The sequence below is a fragment of the Neodiprion fabricii genome, chromosome 4 (genome assembly GCF_021155785.1).
Source record: "Neodiprion fabricii isolate iyNeoFabr1 chromosome 4, iyNeoFabr1.1, whole genome shotgun sequence".
Classification (NCBI taxonomy): domain Eukaryota; kingdom Metazoa; phylum Arthropoda; class Insecta; order Hymenoptera; family Diprionidae; genus Neodiprion; species Neodiprion fabricii.
The window spans coordinates 11460257-11477094 of record NC_060242.1 but is presented as its reverse complement, the minus strand read 5'-3'; the positions used below and the strand labels follow the sequence as shown (position 1 = coordinate 11477094).

General features: G+C 50.6%; 1 non-coding gene and 2 pseudogenes across 1 annotated transcript; all 3 read right to left on the bottom strand.

Annotated features, from left to right (window-relative positions):
• Positions 1–236, bottom strand: part of LOC124181837 — a 7665-nt pseudogene extending 7429 nt beyond the window's left edge.
• A 486-nt stretch (positions 237–722) lies between these two features.
• Positions 723–877, bottom strand: LOC124181848. Its single transcript, XR_006870623.1, has one exon. It is a non-coding gene; the product is annotated as a 5.8S ribosomal RNA (ribosomal RNA).
• Positions 878–5723: 4846 nt separating this feature from the next.
• LOC124181842 lies at positions 5724–14162 on the bottom strand (annotated as a pseudogene).
• Positions 14163–16838: the final 2676 nt, after the last annotated feature.

The window sequence follows — 16838 nt, the reverse complement described above, 5'->3', positions numbered from 1 at the left end:
GCCTGGCACCCTCTGCGGGTAAGTGGCCCCATTCAAGATGGACTTGGACGCGGGCCGACGCCCCGGGATAAGTGGATCCTCCCAAACACTACATTTCACGGCGGCAGAACCGCGGGATTCAGTGCTGGGCTGTTTCCTGTTCGCTCGCCGCTACTAAGGATATCCTAGTTAGTTTCTTTTCCTCCGCTTAGTAATATGCTTAAATTCAGCGGGTAGTCTCGCCTGCTCTGAGGTCGTCGTAAGATTGCGAGTCCGTCGTCGGCGACGGCCGTTCGTTCAAGAACGGCACCGTCGACACGGACGAGGACACAACGTATCTCCTTCATACGTTCGGGCCACGGAAACGACCGTAAACACGCTTGCCGTACGGGAGACTCGAGAGCCCCCCGCGGCGAAACGTGGAACGGAACTTGTTCACATGAGCGGCAAACCGACCGCGCGCGGTCTGTGTGTCGCCGTGCCGAATTCGTTCGTTCTCTCGACTATCGCTAGCACCGGAACGTGACGAACGGCAGCGACAGCTCGACCCCGCGATCTGCGGCGACGCGTCGTGACCGTGACATACGTGTTCGTTTGAGGCGACGCGACCCGTTGCCGCGCGACCGGCGCGCGACACGGGCTGCGAACGCCCAGTCATTCGCTCGCGAAGGCACGGAGCGCTAATCCCCCCGGGGGGGGTTTTCGCAGCACCGTTGCCGACGGAGCAGTCTGTCGTTGTTAAACGACCCTCAGCCAGGCGTGGTCCGGGAATTGTATCCGTGGACCGCAATGTGCGTTCGAAATGTCGATGTTCATGTGTCCTGCAGTTCACAAGTTGACGCGCAATTAGCTGCGTTCTTCATCGACCCACGAGCCAAGTGATCCACCGTTCAGGGTAATCATATATGTGAATTTTGCATTAAAAATGCTAAAATAACGGTTGTTACCGGCTTTCTGTGGTCGTGAGCGCGGCGCCGCGTGCGTCAGCCCTTGCGCGGTTGCGCGCGGGAAGGAACGCGCGCCGCGCGTCAAATTTCGTTCGTGCGATAGTTCAAGAGCCGACGTCGCCTCGAGTTCACGGGTCGTCTCCGCCGGGATGAACCGGCGCCGGACCCGATCGGCTCGCAATGCAAACGATTGACGGCGGACGGCAGTGGGCCGCGTCAGCGAGTCCCGGGCATCGCTGCCCTCGACGCTGACGCGAGCTTCCTCGTACGGGCGAAAATTCTCTTCGTAGCCTACCGCGTTCGCGGCCTGCGTCCGGGGTGTAACGGCGTTGCACCGAGGACACCCGGGCGCAGACAGGCTGCCCGCGAAGAAGCGCTGAGACCAGCTTCGCACGTCTCTCTCGTACGACCTGACCGGGTCGAACAAGTCGAGGCGGACCGCGGAGCGGTCCCCTCTCGGCACCGAGTCGGCCGGAGGCGCGAACGACCCGCCGCTGCTCCGCGCTGGACGCGGAGCGACGGGTCGACGCCTCGGCGCGAGTCGGTCGTCGGGCGGCTTTAGCCGGCGACTGCGCTCGTCGCGACCGCGGCGAACGCCGGACCCATCGGATCCGGCGTCAGCACCGCGTTCGTTGTCACGACGATTGTGTTGCGCGCCGCGGCAACCGGGCCCGACCGTTACGTCGTTCAAAGTTTTGTGTAATTTTGTTCCCGACACGTGGGCGTGACACGCCGCTCTCGCGGCGAGACAGCCCCGCGTGCTTACGAGTCGCTGCTTTGGCAGTACGAAACGTTAATGATCCTTCCTCAGGTTCACCTACGGAAACCTTGTTACGACTTTTACTTCCTCTGAATGATCAAGTTTGGTCATCTTCCCGGCAACATCGGCAATGCCGAGACATTGCCGCGTACCAGTCCGAAGACCTCACTAAATCATTCAATCGGTAGTAGCGACGGGCGGTGTGTACAAAGGGCAGGGACGTAATCAACGCGAGCTTATGACTCGCGCTTACTGGGAATTCCTCGTTCATGGGGAATAATTGCAAGCCCCAATCCCTAGCACGAAGGAGGTTCAGCGGGTTACCCGGGCCTTTCGGCCAGGAAAGACACGCTGATTCCTTCAGTGTAGTGCGCGTGCGGCCCAGAACATCTAAGGGCATCACAGACCTGTTATTGCTCAATCTCGTGCGGCTAGAAGCCGCCTGTCCCTCTAAGAAGATTTATTTGTACGCCGGTAGTAAAAACCGCCCGACCGAGGCCGGGGGCCTTCGAGATACCGGAAGGTACGCCTATTTAGCAGGCTAGAGTCTCGTTCGTTATCGGAATTAACCAGACAAATCGCTCCACCAACTAAGAACGGCCATGCACCACCACCCACCGAATCAAGAAAGAGCTCTCAATCTGTCAATCCTTCCGGTGTCCGGGCCTGGTGAGGTTTCCCGTGTTGAGTTAAATTAAGCCGCAGGCTCCACTCCTGGTGGTGCCCTTCCGTCAATTCCTTTAAGTTTTAGCTTTGCAACCATACTTCCCCCGGAACCCAAAAGCTTTGGTTTCCCGGAAGCTGCCCGCCGAGTCATCGGAGGAACTTCGGCGGATCGCTAGCTGGCATCGTTTATGGTTAGAACTAGGGCGGTATCTGATCGCCTTCGAACCTCTAACTTTCGTTCTTGATTAAAGAAAACATTTTTGGCAAATGCTTTCGCTTCTGTCCGTCTTGCGACGATCCAAGAATTTCACCTCTAACGTCGCAATACGAATGCCCCCATCTGTCCCTATTAATCATTACCTCGGGGTTCCGAAAACCAACAAAATAGAACCGAGGTCCTATTTCATTATTCCATGCACACAGTATTCAGGCAAAAATAGCCTGCTCCAAGCACTCTAATTCGTTCAAAGTAAACGTACCGGCCCACCTCGACACTCAGTGAAGTGCACCGCGATGAGATATTAGTTGGGCCGCCCAGGAGGGCTAAGCCCACCGGTGGAACGTCCCACAATCACGCCAGTTAGACACCGCGAGCGGTGAACCGACAGCGTGGAACACAGATTCGACTACGAGCATTTCAACCGCAACAACTTCAATATACGCTATTGGAGCTGCAATTACCGCGACTGCTGGCACCAGACTTGCCCTTTAATGGATCCTTGTTAGAGGATTCAAATTTAACTCATTCCGATTACGGGGCCTCGGATGAGTCCCGTATCGTTATTTTTTGTCACTACCTCCCCGTGCCGGGAGTGGGTCATCTGCGCGCCTGCTGCCTTCCTTGGATGTAGTAGCCGCTCCTGAGGCTCCCTCTCCGAAACGGAACCCTCATTTCCCGTTACCTGTTACAACTATGGTAGGCGCAGAGCCTACCATCAACAGTTGATGAGGCAAACATTTGAAAGAAGCGTCGCCGGTACGAGACCGTGAGATCAGCCCAGAGTTGTGCAGAGTCACCAAGGTAAACGGCGGACGGGACCTACCCGCCGCCGATTGGTTCCGATTTAATCAAAGCATTTCTTTCATCTCGGGTCGGAACTCTGTTTGCATGTATAAGCTGTAGAATTACCACAGTTATCCGAGTGAATGTGTGTACGATCTGAGAAACCATAACTGATATAATAAGCCATTTGCGGTTTCACCTCAATTTGGCTTGCACTGAGACATGCATGGCTTAACCTTTAAGAAAAGCATATGACTATTGGCAGGATCAACCAGGGAGCTTCGATACAAAATCTCGGCTCGGACGTGCACCACCCATCGCCGACCGGGTCTTCCAGCCCGGTCGGCCGCGCGTCTGCTGTGTGTTTCGGGACTGCCCGCAGGCAGCCCCGGATCTGTGTGCCGCCACCTTGACACTCGGCTTATGAGCGTTCGAACGATCTCCCGTACACTTCGGCTAGATCAAAAGCGTCTGGAATACGTTGTTATAACATCTCTGGTCTCTGAGTGTACGCTCGGAAAGGAGCGAGTTGACGCGAGCGTTGAAGCGTTTTGCCTTTTGTGTTTCACGAAGAGCCGAACTTCTTGGTACCGTGTTAAGGGCCATTCGGTCTGAGACACCGACCCGCGGTAATGCAGTGACGATAACGAAACAACGCGAGTTGTGTAGTTTCCTTGGTACGAGGCACGAAACGGTCCGCGAACGCCCGCTCCTGGTTTACGCTGACGTACGTATCGCGCTCGAGCACGTACCGGTACTGCGTAGCAGGCGGACGACGGGAGACCGGCCCGACCGACTCCCTCCTCTTACTAGTAGGAGCCTGGCCGCTAGGACGTCGGCGCCGATACGGTGGTAGCACGGTCGGCTTACGGGGCGACACCTCCACGGGCTATCAAGAAAATATAGAACCCCGGAAACTTTGTCGAAATTAACCAAGGCTCATTCAACGATGTTCTGACAGGATCGAGGCCCGGATCAACTTCGGGACGCCGCGCATCGCCTTTCGGTCGACTCGGACCGAAATTTTGACAAATCCCGTCGGTCCAGATCGACTCCGGGGCGCCGCGCGTCGCCTTCCGCTCGACTCGGACCGTTCTTCAACGAGTCCCGTCGCCACGGATCGACTCCGGGACGCCGCGCGTCGCCTTTCGCTTGTCTCGGACTAAAATTTTCACAAGTCCCGTCGGCCCTAATCGATTCTGGGACGCCGCGCATCGCCTTTCGGTCAACTTGGACCGAAAGTTGCACAAGTCGCGTCGTTCCGGATCGACACCGGGTCGCCTCGCGTCGCCTTTCGCTTGACTCGGACCGCAGCTTCAACAGGTCCCGTCGGCTCGTATGGACTCCGGGATGTCGCGGATCGCCTTTCGCTCGTCTCGGACCGAATTTTCACAAGTCGAGTCGGCTCGGATCGACTCCGGGACGCTGCGCATCGCCTTCCGCTCGACTCGGACCGCAGCTTCAACAGGTCCCGTCGGTCCGTATCGACTCCGGAACGCCGCTTATCGCCTTTTGCTCGTCTTGAACCGTAATTCTCACAAGTCCCGTCGGCCCGGATCGACTTCCGGACGCCGCGCATCGCCTTTTGGTCGACTCGGGCCAAAATTTTTGTAAGTCCGGTCGCGCCGCATCGGGGCTTCGTCCGTCCGCCGTCGTCCCATCGGCCCCGGGACGCGGCGCATCGCCTTTCGCTCGACTCAGACCGAGATTTTCACAAGTCCAGCCGGCCCACATTGACTTTGGGACATCGCGCATCGCCTCTTGGTCGACTCGGGCGGAAATTTTCACAAGTGTCCTGTCGCGCCGCATCGGGGGTCCGTCAGTCCGCCGTCGTTTCGTCGGCTTCGGGACGTGGCGCATTGCCTTACGGTCGACCCGGACGAAAATTTCCACAAGTCCCGCCGTACCACGGTCGTTTGGCGGGTCCAGCGCCGACCATCACCGGACGCGGCGCATTGCCGTTTCATCGCCTGGGACGAAAAAAATTCCCAAGTCCCTTGGGGATCGAGTACGACGGCCGACAGTCGACGTATCATCGGAAGAATAATCACGGGCCATAATACCGTCGCCGAATCACGCGACGTAACGAGGGGGTCCACCGGTCCCTCCGGTCGCGCTTGTCGGCCTTGCGTTCGCTGACCGGCGATCCGAGCTGCCTCGGATATATCTCGAGTGGCAACGGGTACGGGAAAAAATTTTCTTCTCCAAGTCCCCGTACTTGCATTTTCATCGCACTCGCTCGGCAAGCAAAGCACGGCCGCGCCGGTCAGCCCGCGACTCGTCCGACCTAGGACTAGCGACGCATCGCGCGACCGGCGTCGAGCCAGCTCTGCAAACACAAACATTGGGGCCTCGTCTATCCGACAAGACGAATCCCCAAGAGAAGGGCTGAGTCTCAACAGATCGCAGCGTGGTAACTGCTCTACCGAGTACAACACCCCGCCAGGTACCTAAGTCGTCTACAGACGATTCCGAGTCTCGACATCGAACTGGATGACCCATGATCGACCGTTCGAGGCCAAACCGACGAGCGGGAAGATCCCGACGAAGGCCGAAGACCCCGCCCGGCAAACAGGGCTCGTGCGACGACCGGTCCGTGGACCGGCCACCTAGTAAGGTCACATTGTTTTGAGCCTTTCGATTCACGAGACTCCTAGAAATATCGTTGCCCCCTTTGACTAGAGAGTATACGGCCTTAAAGGCGTTCAGGCATAATCCTACGGATGGTAGCTTCGCACCACCGGCCGCTCGACCGAGTGCGTGAACCAAATGTCCGAACCTGCGGTTCCTGTCGTACTGAGAAGGATTACTATCGCAACAACGAGTCATCAGTATGGTAAAACTAACCTGTCTCACGACCGTCTAAACCCAGCTCACGTTCCCTATTGGTGGGTGAACAATCCAACGCTCGGCAAATTCAGCTTCGCAATGATAGGAAGAGTTGACATCGATGGATCAAAATGCGACGTCGCTATGAACGCTTGGCCGCCACAAGCCAGTTATGCGTGTGGTAACTTTCCTGACACCTCATGCTGAAAACTCTTCAAGCCAAAAGAATCGATAGGCCGTGCTTTCGCATTCTCCATGCGTACTGAACATCGAGATCAAGCCAGCCTTTGCCCTTCTGCCCTACGTGAGGTTTTTATCCTCGCTGAGCTGGCCTTAGGACTCCTGCGTTATTCTTTGACAGATGTACCGCCCCAGTCAAACTCCCCGCCTGGTTGTGTTCTCTAATCGGATTACGCAAGAGTATGATCGACGATCGGCCGAAGCCACACACCACTCTTACACGCTTGGCTCTAGAACACCGTGACAGCCGGGACGAAAGTCCTCGACGCACGCGCTTCGCCTAACCGAGTAAGTAAACAAACGATGAAAGTGGGGGTATTTCACCGGCGATGTTGCCACCTTCTACTCATGCTACACCTCTTATCTCTCCTTACAGTGCCAGACTAGAGTCAAGTTCAACAGGGTCTTCATTCCCCGCTAATTCTTTCAAGCCCGTTCCCTTGGCAGTGGTTTCGCTAGATAGTAGATAGGGACAGTGGGAATCTCGTTAATCCATTCGTGCGCGTCACTAATTAGATGACAAGGCATTTGGCTATTTTTTTTTTTCATCACATCATAATCATATCTCAAGTATAGGCTATATTCATGTAACATTATATAGCCTGAACTTATGTCCAAGCGATAGATCCATTTCTCCGTTGTGAAACTGGCCCCTCTCATTCTCCTTTCCTATCTTTCCGGTGTTGCTATTTTCCCATCACATATTTTTGTATCTTCTTCCTTTCTCTCCAGGTCCCACTGTCGTTGCTCTGCTGAACTGGTTAAATGCGGTGATGCTCCCGATGATGGTCCGTGATGATAGCACTTTGATGTCTTTCTGTCTGATGAAACCTCTGGTAAGTAGATAACTGCACGAGGCTTTGCTCCAAACTCCTCCCCAGTTTAGCGTAATTGCATTCACCAGAACAGTGTCGCTACCATATTTTTCTTCAATTTCTTTCATCAGAGATTCATTATCAGCATAGTATTTAGTTTTACATTTGTTAGCCTTATCTAGGTCAAATCGGTCGTTCATTATCTGAGCGTCTTAAATTACCGACGTTTTTCCGAGGGTGGCTACTATGTCTGGTTTCCTTAGACCTTCATCTGTTTCGAACTTTGGTTCTTCTTCTGTCACGTATTCTAGTTTTTTCAAATTTCTCACCGAGTATTTACATATCGCTGCGTGTCTCATTATTCTTGGTTTGTGCGTACGATGGCAGTGTTGTAGTATGTGATTCAGGTTTTCGATCCGTCCGCATCCTGCTCTACAATTTTGGTCTTTCATTCTTCCCCTGGCTGTTCTCGAGAGAGTTGGGAGAGCGTTGATTCGGGCTTTACACGAGTTCAGGAAGTCACGGCTTATAAGGAACCGGTTCCTTATCCAATTCACTTGTGCTAATGTTTGGTTTTCCTTGACTCCTTTAGTGGTGCGCCATCATAAGTTTCATAGAGCTAGCTTGCCCAGAATGCATCGATACTTCTATTGGACCTCAAGATCACATTGGTACTGTCTTTGATCTTGTTTTCCGATCTTGATATTTCTTTTCTCAGGTAGGCGCCAGCTACTGGTCCGGTTATATAGTAGGATTTCAGCAGCCCTTGTAGCCTTCTCAGCCTGAGTGCTGGAGCAGTCCATCTAATGGAGGTGATACCCAGCCCTTCGTCTTTATTAGCTGCGTGGAAATATCCGTCCGACGCATCATTTGGTAAGTTTAACCATTTCCGTATTGTAGCACGAATAACTTTATCCATCTTTTTCAGGTATCCAAAGGTTGCATCGCCTAGTATTAGTTTGTATTGGGCCCTTGGTACTACTATCGTACACAGTATCCAGAGCCTTTGCTGTGGCTTGAGCGGGGCTTTGGTTCGTCGTTCCAGCTGTGTCTCCAAGTTTTCCTTGGTATCAAGCTTCGCTCTCCCTTCCGATGTAAATGTTATACCTAGATACCTGAATTCGTCTGTCCTTCTGAGGGCTGGTATTGTGACGCCATTTATCTTAAAACGGCACTTCTCGTCGAACGCAGTTCGCTTCTGTCTTGGTATAGACTCAAGTGCGATTGTTGCACATTTGTTCGCGTTGGCTTCGAGGCCAACCTTCTTTAAATACGAAGCTACCTGGTTGATCAACGTCTGAAGACCCGTTTCTGTAGATGAAACCAATACTAAGTCATCTGCAAATGCCAGGACGTTTATGTGCAGACCATTGAGGTCTATACCTATCTCCGGTGTTAAAGATTTCAGCATTTCATCTATCAGGAAGTTAAATAGCGTAGGTGACAAGGGATCTACTTGTTTGACGCCACATGATGGACTAATTTTCTCTGATTCCCAGTTTCCATGTTGTAGGGTAGTTACGCTATTATGATGAAGTGCCATAACGTAGCTTATCAACGGGTGTGGTATACCTTTGGCGCTCATCGTGGTCTCCAATGCTTCAAAAGATACGGAGTCAAACGCCTTTGCCATATCGAGAATAGCTACGAACATCTTCGTATGTCTTTTCCTGTGATATTTTAGGGCGAGGTCTAATAAAATGGTGTTGTCAGCACATCCATCTGTGTTCCTAAAGGTTCTTTGACGTTCATCTAAGGAAACCGCTTTTAATCTATTCGCGATCGTTTTGTGCAAGGTTCTCATTAGTACCGAGGAGACCGTCATCGGTCTAAAATCTCCTGGTTGATCTGCACCCTTCTTTTTCGGTATCAATACCGTTCTGGACACACATAATGCCTCTGGTGGCTGACCGCACCAAAGGATCAGATTAAAAATCCTCGCGAGGATTGGCAATGGAACTTATCTAAGTAGCCTTGAGTTCACTCCATCCGGACCAACAGCTGTATTTTTAGGTGGAAATGCTAGCTTGATTTCTTTAATTGTAACAGGTTTCCATAAGTGGTCTAGAGTATTCACTGTATCACCAAATATCGGAGCGGCCTTTTTCACCCGAGTAAATACAGCCCTCCAATATGGTTCCATGGTCTCTTTTGGTATCGAATCTTGCTGTTCGACTAGATCGTCCAGAATCCTTTTTCCACATTCACTGGGGTTCTTTTTCCAGAGATCCTGTATTCTAGCGTAATGAGCTCTTCTCCTTTTCTTTCTACTTTGCGCTAGCTGCCGGGCCGTTTGTGTACGCGGATGTTCGTCAGTAGTGACTGAGTCATCAGAACTCTGATTTCCGTCACTATCGTCGTTGTCGTTGTGAGGCTGTCTACGTAGTTCATCCAAAAACTTGGTCACATCTTCCTTATGCTCGTCCTTACTTCATTGTCCTTTAATTGATTTCAGAGTTCTCTCTTCACTAGAGGTCTTGAGCGATTCCTGGTTGAGGAAAATCCTTTTACCTTGAGCCGCATACGTTAGTTCAGCTTCTTTTCTAGCTAGCATGAGCCTCTCTTCTCTAGTCCATCGATCTTTCACTGTGGCAGCCGTGTTCTGAAGTTTGAAGGAATCATACCAATTCTTATGTGCACTGTTTTCGTGCACACCTCTTCCTAAAGCACTCGAAAATTCTCGAGGGCACCCGGGAAATCGACATCAGTGAGCCTCTTGTCGTTCAGTCCTTGAGGGTCCAGCTTAGGGTTGTGTTGATTCAGCGCGGTCAGCGGACCGGCTGTTGTTTGTTTTCATCCGAGGCTTGTTTCTAAAATTTAGACCAACACGGTTAGGGTCGAGGGGGCTGGCAACCCACCAAGACCCGAAGATAGCCACCATACTCGGCCGCCTGTGTTTCCACTGACGTTGCCCAACCCTCACCACGAGGAGGTGTACGGTTGGCATTTAGGCTTATAAGATCAATGTATATTATTTTTATTAAGAATATGTAAATTTGAACAACTGGTGAATTTGAAAAATTAACGACGGAGCCAGGAATCGAACATGGAATCTAGCGATGCTTTACCGGAGACTTACTCCACTAGACCACCTAGCCGCCCTGACTCTGTTGTCATTAATTTCTCTCATAACCAGTGAGTTCAAATTTGTTTTCATGTGCCCGATTTGTATGAGTAAGAATTTCTTCTCTGCATGCACGATGTAAGGAGACTGTAGTGTGTAGATGTTTATGTTTACCCTTTTCCATCCTTTGCTTCCGATGAGAAGCCCGTAAGACGGCGATGCCGTCTAATAAATGAGATGCGGGTGTGCAAATCATTAATCTACGAGAGAATTTTGTTGAGAATATGTAAATTTGAACAACTGGTGAATTTGAAAAATTAACGACGGAGCCAGGAATCGAACCTGGAATCTAGCGATGCTTTACCGGAGACTTACTCCACTAGACCACCTAGCCGCCCTGACTCCGTCGTCATTAATTTCTCTCATAACCAGTGAGTTGAAATTTGTTTTCATGTGCCCGATGTGTATAAGTAAGAATTTCTTCTCTGCATGCACGATGTAAGGAAACTGTAGTGTGTAGATGTTTATGTTTACCCTTTTTAATCCTTTGCTTTCGATGAGAAGCCCGTAATAATCGGAAGCAAAGGATTAAAAAGGGTAAACATAAACATCTACATACTACAGTCTCCTTACATCGTGCATGCAGAGAAGAAATTCTTTCTCATATTATTTCTACTTTTATTTACCATATAAGGCACATCTTTTCACGAATAGTCACATACAAATACACACACACACTTATTCCAATTTATACATCGTTTTCTGATTTGTCTCGAAAATTGGTGAGATTTTTGAATGAACAATAATTCAATTTTCGACTTATCTATGATGCTCGTTTTTTACCACGTTGGCTCCTGCCCTGGGACTGGAATCCGGGATCGAAGTCGATAATTTCAATATTTTCTCCACGTTAGATCTTGTTTTAATTACTGGCCAGTTTCCGTTGAGTCGACTACAAAGAGATGAGCGGATGACCAGTCCCTTCGACGTCCCAGAGCAGAGAGACCGAGCTCACGAAAGCAAACTCGGTAGTGTAATCCAACGAGGGAGGGGGGGTTCAAAATCGAGGATCGATTGATTCTTCGATTATAAAATTCGAATTTAACCGCGGATAAATTCAAAATTTGGATTTATCACCTTACAGGCTCCAAGGCTAACGGCGTTCACCAGAGAGTCCTTGAGGAAGTCATGGTTACTTCCGCCGTTCACCCACGCCCTTGCTTGAATTTCTTCACGTCGACATTTAGAGCACTAGGCAGAAATCACATTGCGTCAACACCCGCTAGGGCCATCGCAATGCTTTGTTTTAATTAGACAGTCGGATTCCCCCAGTCCATGCCAGTTCTGAGCTGACCGTTGAATGGCGGCCGAAAAGGACGACGGCAACTGCGACCGCCGCCGAAGCCTCGCAGCAAGGAAGATCCGCGGGAGGCCAAGGCACGGGGCCGAGCTAGGATCCGGTTATTACCATCACCTCGCCCAGGCCCGGCACGTCAGCCAAACCCGCTTGCCGACCAAGCCCGACACGCCCCGATCCTAAGAGCCAATCCTTAATCCGAAGTTACGGATTCAATTTGCCGACTTCCCTTACCTACGTTAGTCTATCGACTGGAGGCTCTTCGCCTTGAAGACCTGCTGCGGATATGGGTACAAACCGGCGCGAGACCTCCACGTGGCCCTCTCCTGGATTCTCGAGGTCCGAGGGGGAGATCAGGACACCGCCGCAACTGCGGTGCTCTTCGCGTTCCAAACCCTATCTCCCTGCTAGAGGATTCCAGGGAATTCGAACGCTTATACACAGAAATAAACTTTTTCCATATCTTCCGACGGCGTCTCCAGGTCTTTTTGGGTTACCCCGACGAACTCTCTTGCGAGGGCCCGACTTGTAAACGGTTCCGCTGCCGGGTTCCGGAATAGGAACCGGATGCCCTTTCACCCGACGGGTGTGTCACATTTCAAACCGCGCACGCCCACGCCGGGGGGACGCCGAGCGAGGCCCGACGTTCGCACAATCACCGACGTCACGAAGCGCGTGTCAGGCATAGACATACACCAAAATCGTCATCGGATTTCTCCTAGGGCTTAGGATCGACTGACTCGTGTGCAACGGCTGTTCACACGAAACCCTTCTCCACGTCAGTCCTCCGGGACCTCGCTGGAGTATTTGCTTCTACCACGAAGATCTGCACCGACGGCGGCTCCGGGCAGGCTCACGCCCAGACCCTTCTGCGCACACCGCCGCGACCCTCCTACTCGTCAGGGCTTCATAACGGCCTAGGCCGCCTCGTATGCCGCTGACGGCCGAGTATAGGCGCGACGCTTCAGCGCCATCCATTTTCAGGGCTAGTTGCTTGGGCAGGTGAGTTGTTACACACTCCTTAGCGTATTCCGACTTCCATGGCCACCGTCCTGCTGTCTTAAGCAACCAACGCCTTTCATAGTATCCCATAAGCGTCGACTTTGGCGCCTTAACTCGGGGTTTGGTTCATCCCACACTGCCAGTTCTGCTTACCAGAAGTGGCCCACTTGGCACTCTGATCCGAGCTCTCGTGGCATCATAGTTCAAGCTAGCCAGAGATCTCACCCATTCAAAGTTTGAGAATAGGTTGAGGTCGTTTCGGCCCCAAGGCCTCTAATCATTCGCTTTACCGGATGAGACTCGTGTACGTTTTGCAAGCGAGTGCCAGCTATCCCGAAGGAAACTTCAGAGGGAACCAGCTTCTAGATGGTTTGATTAGTCTTTCGCCCCTATACCCAGTTCCGACGATCGATTTGCACGTCAGAATCGCTACGGACCTCCATCAGGGTTTCCCCTGACTTCGTCCTGACGAGGCATAGTTCACCATCTTCCGGGTTCCAACGTGTACGCTCTGGGTGCGCCTCTTCTCGCAGTGAGAACGAGACGCCCCGGAAGTGCGAAGCCGCATCGTGACGCGGCCCATCCTCACTCGATCAGCGCTGGGCTGAACTTTACTTTCATTTCGCCTTTAGGTTTGCTCGTCCGAATGACTCGCGCACATGTTAGACTCCTTGGTCCGTGTTTCAAGACGGGTCCTGAAAGTGCCAGCCAACAGCTGGCCAAGCCCGGGGACGGCGCTAGGTCGGACCACCGGGAATCGCTAACCGCGCTTGCGGCGGGCCCGACGCAGTTTAATGCGGCTCTATACATTGCGGGTACCGCCGCGCAGCCGGACGAGCAACCGGGGGTCTGCCCCGACGAGAACGCCGAGACAGGCAGCCGACCGGGCCTTAGACCGACACCCAACAGGTCGCGACGTCCTACTAGGGGAGAAGTGCACGCCGGCGCCGCCGGACATTGCACCGCGACCGAGTGCCGTGGACGCGAGGTCGCGACATCACGAGCCGCGGCGAAGCCTGCGTCGCTGACGATGAATCTCCCCGTTCGATCTTTCGGGTTTCTCAGGTTTACCCTCGAACGGTTTCACGTACTCTTGAACTCTCTCTTCAAAGTTCTTTTTAACTTTCCCTCACGGTACTTGTTCGCTATCGGTCTCGTGGTCATATTTAGCCTTAGATGGAGTTTACCACCCACTTAGAGCTGCACTCTCAAGCAACCCGATTCTGAGGAGAGATCCTCCTGTGGCGCGTCCCGGTCACTACGGGCCTGGCACCCTCTGCGGGTAAGTGGCCCCATTCAAGATGGACCTGGACGCGGGCTGACGCCCCGGGATAAGTGGATCCTTCCAAACACTACGTTTCCCGGCGGCAGAACCACGGGATTCAGTGCTGGGCAGTTTCCTGTTCGCTCGCCACTACTAAGGAAATACTAGTTAATTTCTTTTCCTTCGCTTAGTAATATGCTTAAATTCAGCGGGTAGTCTCGCCTGCTCTGAGGTCGTCGTAAGATTGTTAGTCCGTCGTCGGCGACGGTCGTTCGTTCAATAACAACACCGTCGACACGGACGAGGACACAACGTATCTTTCATACGTTCCAGCGACGGAAACGACCGTCAATGCCCGCCGTTCGGGAGACTCGGGAGCCCCCCGCGGCGGAACGTGGACGGAACTTCTTTACATGAGCGGCAAACCGAACGAGCGGTCTGTGCGTCGTCATGTCCGATTCGTTCGTTCTCTCGACTTTCACTAACACCGGAACGTGACGAACGGCAGCGACAGCTTGACCCCGCGATCTGCGGCGACGCGTCGTGACCGTGACATACGTGTTCGTTTGAGGCGACGCGACCCACTGCCGCGCGACCGGCGCGCGATAAGGGCTGCGAACGCCCAGTCATTTGCTCGCTGAGACACGGTGCGCTGTTCCCCTGGGGGTTTTCGCAGCACCGTTGCCGACAGAGCAGTCTGTCGTTGTTGAACGACCCTCAGCCAGGCGTGGTCCGGGAATTGTATCTGTGGACCGCAATGTTCGTTCGAAATGTCGATGTTTAGGTGTCCTGCAGTTTACAAGTTGACGCGCAATTAGCTTCGTTCTTCATTGACCCACGAGCCAAGTGATCTACCGTTCAGGGTAATCATATACCGGGACAATCTCTTGAAACTATACATATAACGCGCATGCGCCAAATAATTTAATCACATTGGTCGATGAAATCGCGCCGCGGTGATGTTTTCTTCTGCTGAGCAAGGCGCCAACGTACACAAAATGAAACAAAAGCTGTAATTTTCTGGCGTGTAAAGCCGTGGATTGAAAAGTGGTGTGTAAAGTTATGCTGCTGTTTATTTTTATGTAGCGTGAATTGTCTAAGAAGAATAGTATCGTTCAGCAATACCTTGGTTGATTTCAGAAGATATTTAACCGACGCAATGAAGAATTTAACGGAAAAGCAAATATCAAATGATACAGAAATTGGGTGTTATTTATTGAAAGAAGAAATCTGAAATTCAACGTGAAATGTCATTAACAGGTGGGAGTCTGGACAAACAGAGGTAGGTAAGTAAAAACAATGTTTATTGTGAACAGATTCTTTATTTACATAAAATTAAAAATGAATGAATAGTTGAGACCCAGAAGAAGGTATTTCCAGAGTGAATTCGTTACGGTGCAGTACTCCAGAAGTCAGTAATTAGTGCTGATGAACAAGAAATAAATGAAAGAAATGAGTAACAAGGAATGAAGAAATTATTCATCTTAAACACGAAGCTTAGGAGGACAAAGAGTAGTAATTAACAGAAAACCTACCCGACGCAATACTCACGAAAACCCTCGCCAATATCATTGATTAGTTGACAAAGTTTTTGCAGCTCCATTGTACAACAATCAATGTTCCGTTAACGAAGAGGGTTCTTCAGATATCCAGGAATAAAAAGAGAAAAAGAACAACAGTTAATATTATAGTGTAAATCATGCTACTTATGAAAAATTAGGAAACAAAACAATAACTTACAAGACAATCGTCCGATAACACTGGGAGACTAATCTCCACTCTTCTGATCACCCCTCGTCTGACCATTGGTTGCCTTTCAAAAAGTGCTGCCTTTTTTTTTGCCTTCAAAAATACCGAAAGATCCTGTTTGATAATAATAGCTTCTAATATTTTCAGGTACGAAATAATTCATTGTCAAAGCGGGACTGAATTTGTCAGGCATGGAAGCATGTAAGTGAATTTCCAATTACGTGATCTTTGACAATGACAATATTGCAACATGGATTCAATAATAAAATTCGTTTTTTTTTCAGCAGGCTCGAAGTTTGAACTTCAATTAACACGAGGAAAATTATGCCTCACCTGATGGTCAAAACGTTTAGGTGGCAAGGATCCTGGTTTCTCGAGCGGTGCAATCATTAGAACCATCGAACCTGGTTGTTTCGTCTGACATCAGGTGCCAGAGTGAATTTTATCAGGCCATCGCCACCTTCTTAACATCAGTTGGGGCAAAATTGAAGAGCGGGATACACTACAGATCATAATGGCTGTATATCACATCATTTCACTTTGATCGAGCCAATAGCGATAAGTTTGTTACTTAACCGTTGCTGCCAATTCATTCTACCGAGGAATCATTCTGTGCTTCATTGCAATTGAAGCATTATTATTGACCAGCATTGTTTTTCAAACTTTATACTATTTGATTTGGTATCTTATTTTAAAGCTTACTTTCACTCTCTTTGGCATTGAATTCAGATAAATAGTTTTTTAAGTCCTCAATTAGATTGTAGGGTTGAATTTTGCTGGGCAAACTGAATCAATCTAAATCTAGAACTGTTAAATAAGTTCAGTTAAAAATGTCTTTAAATTTAATCTTAGTTGACGGTGTCATCTGGCTAGCTAGTTGCACGATAACTTGAAACCAAATTCAATTTTACACTCTTTGTAGGGTCCTACGCTAAGACTGAAAGCTTGTGAATCTCCATGTACCGCAATTATTCCTGCATTTCATGTTAGCATTATCTGGAGCAAAAAAAATCCCATTTTGAGATTGAAAATGGAACCTGAAACACAGAGTTATTTAATAGCACGAATTGAGAACCAAGAATTTTTTCATGGTTCCTGTAACAAAGGGACTCTTTCCACATATCCTTGTTACAAGGTAATGTTCGGAGGACTATGAACAAGAT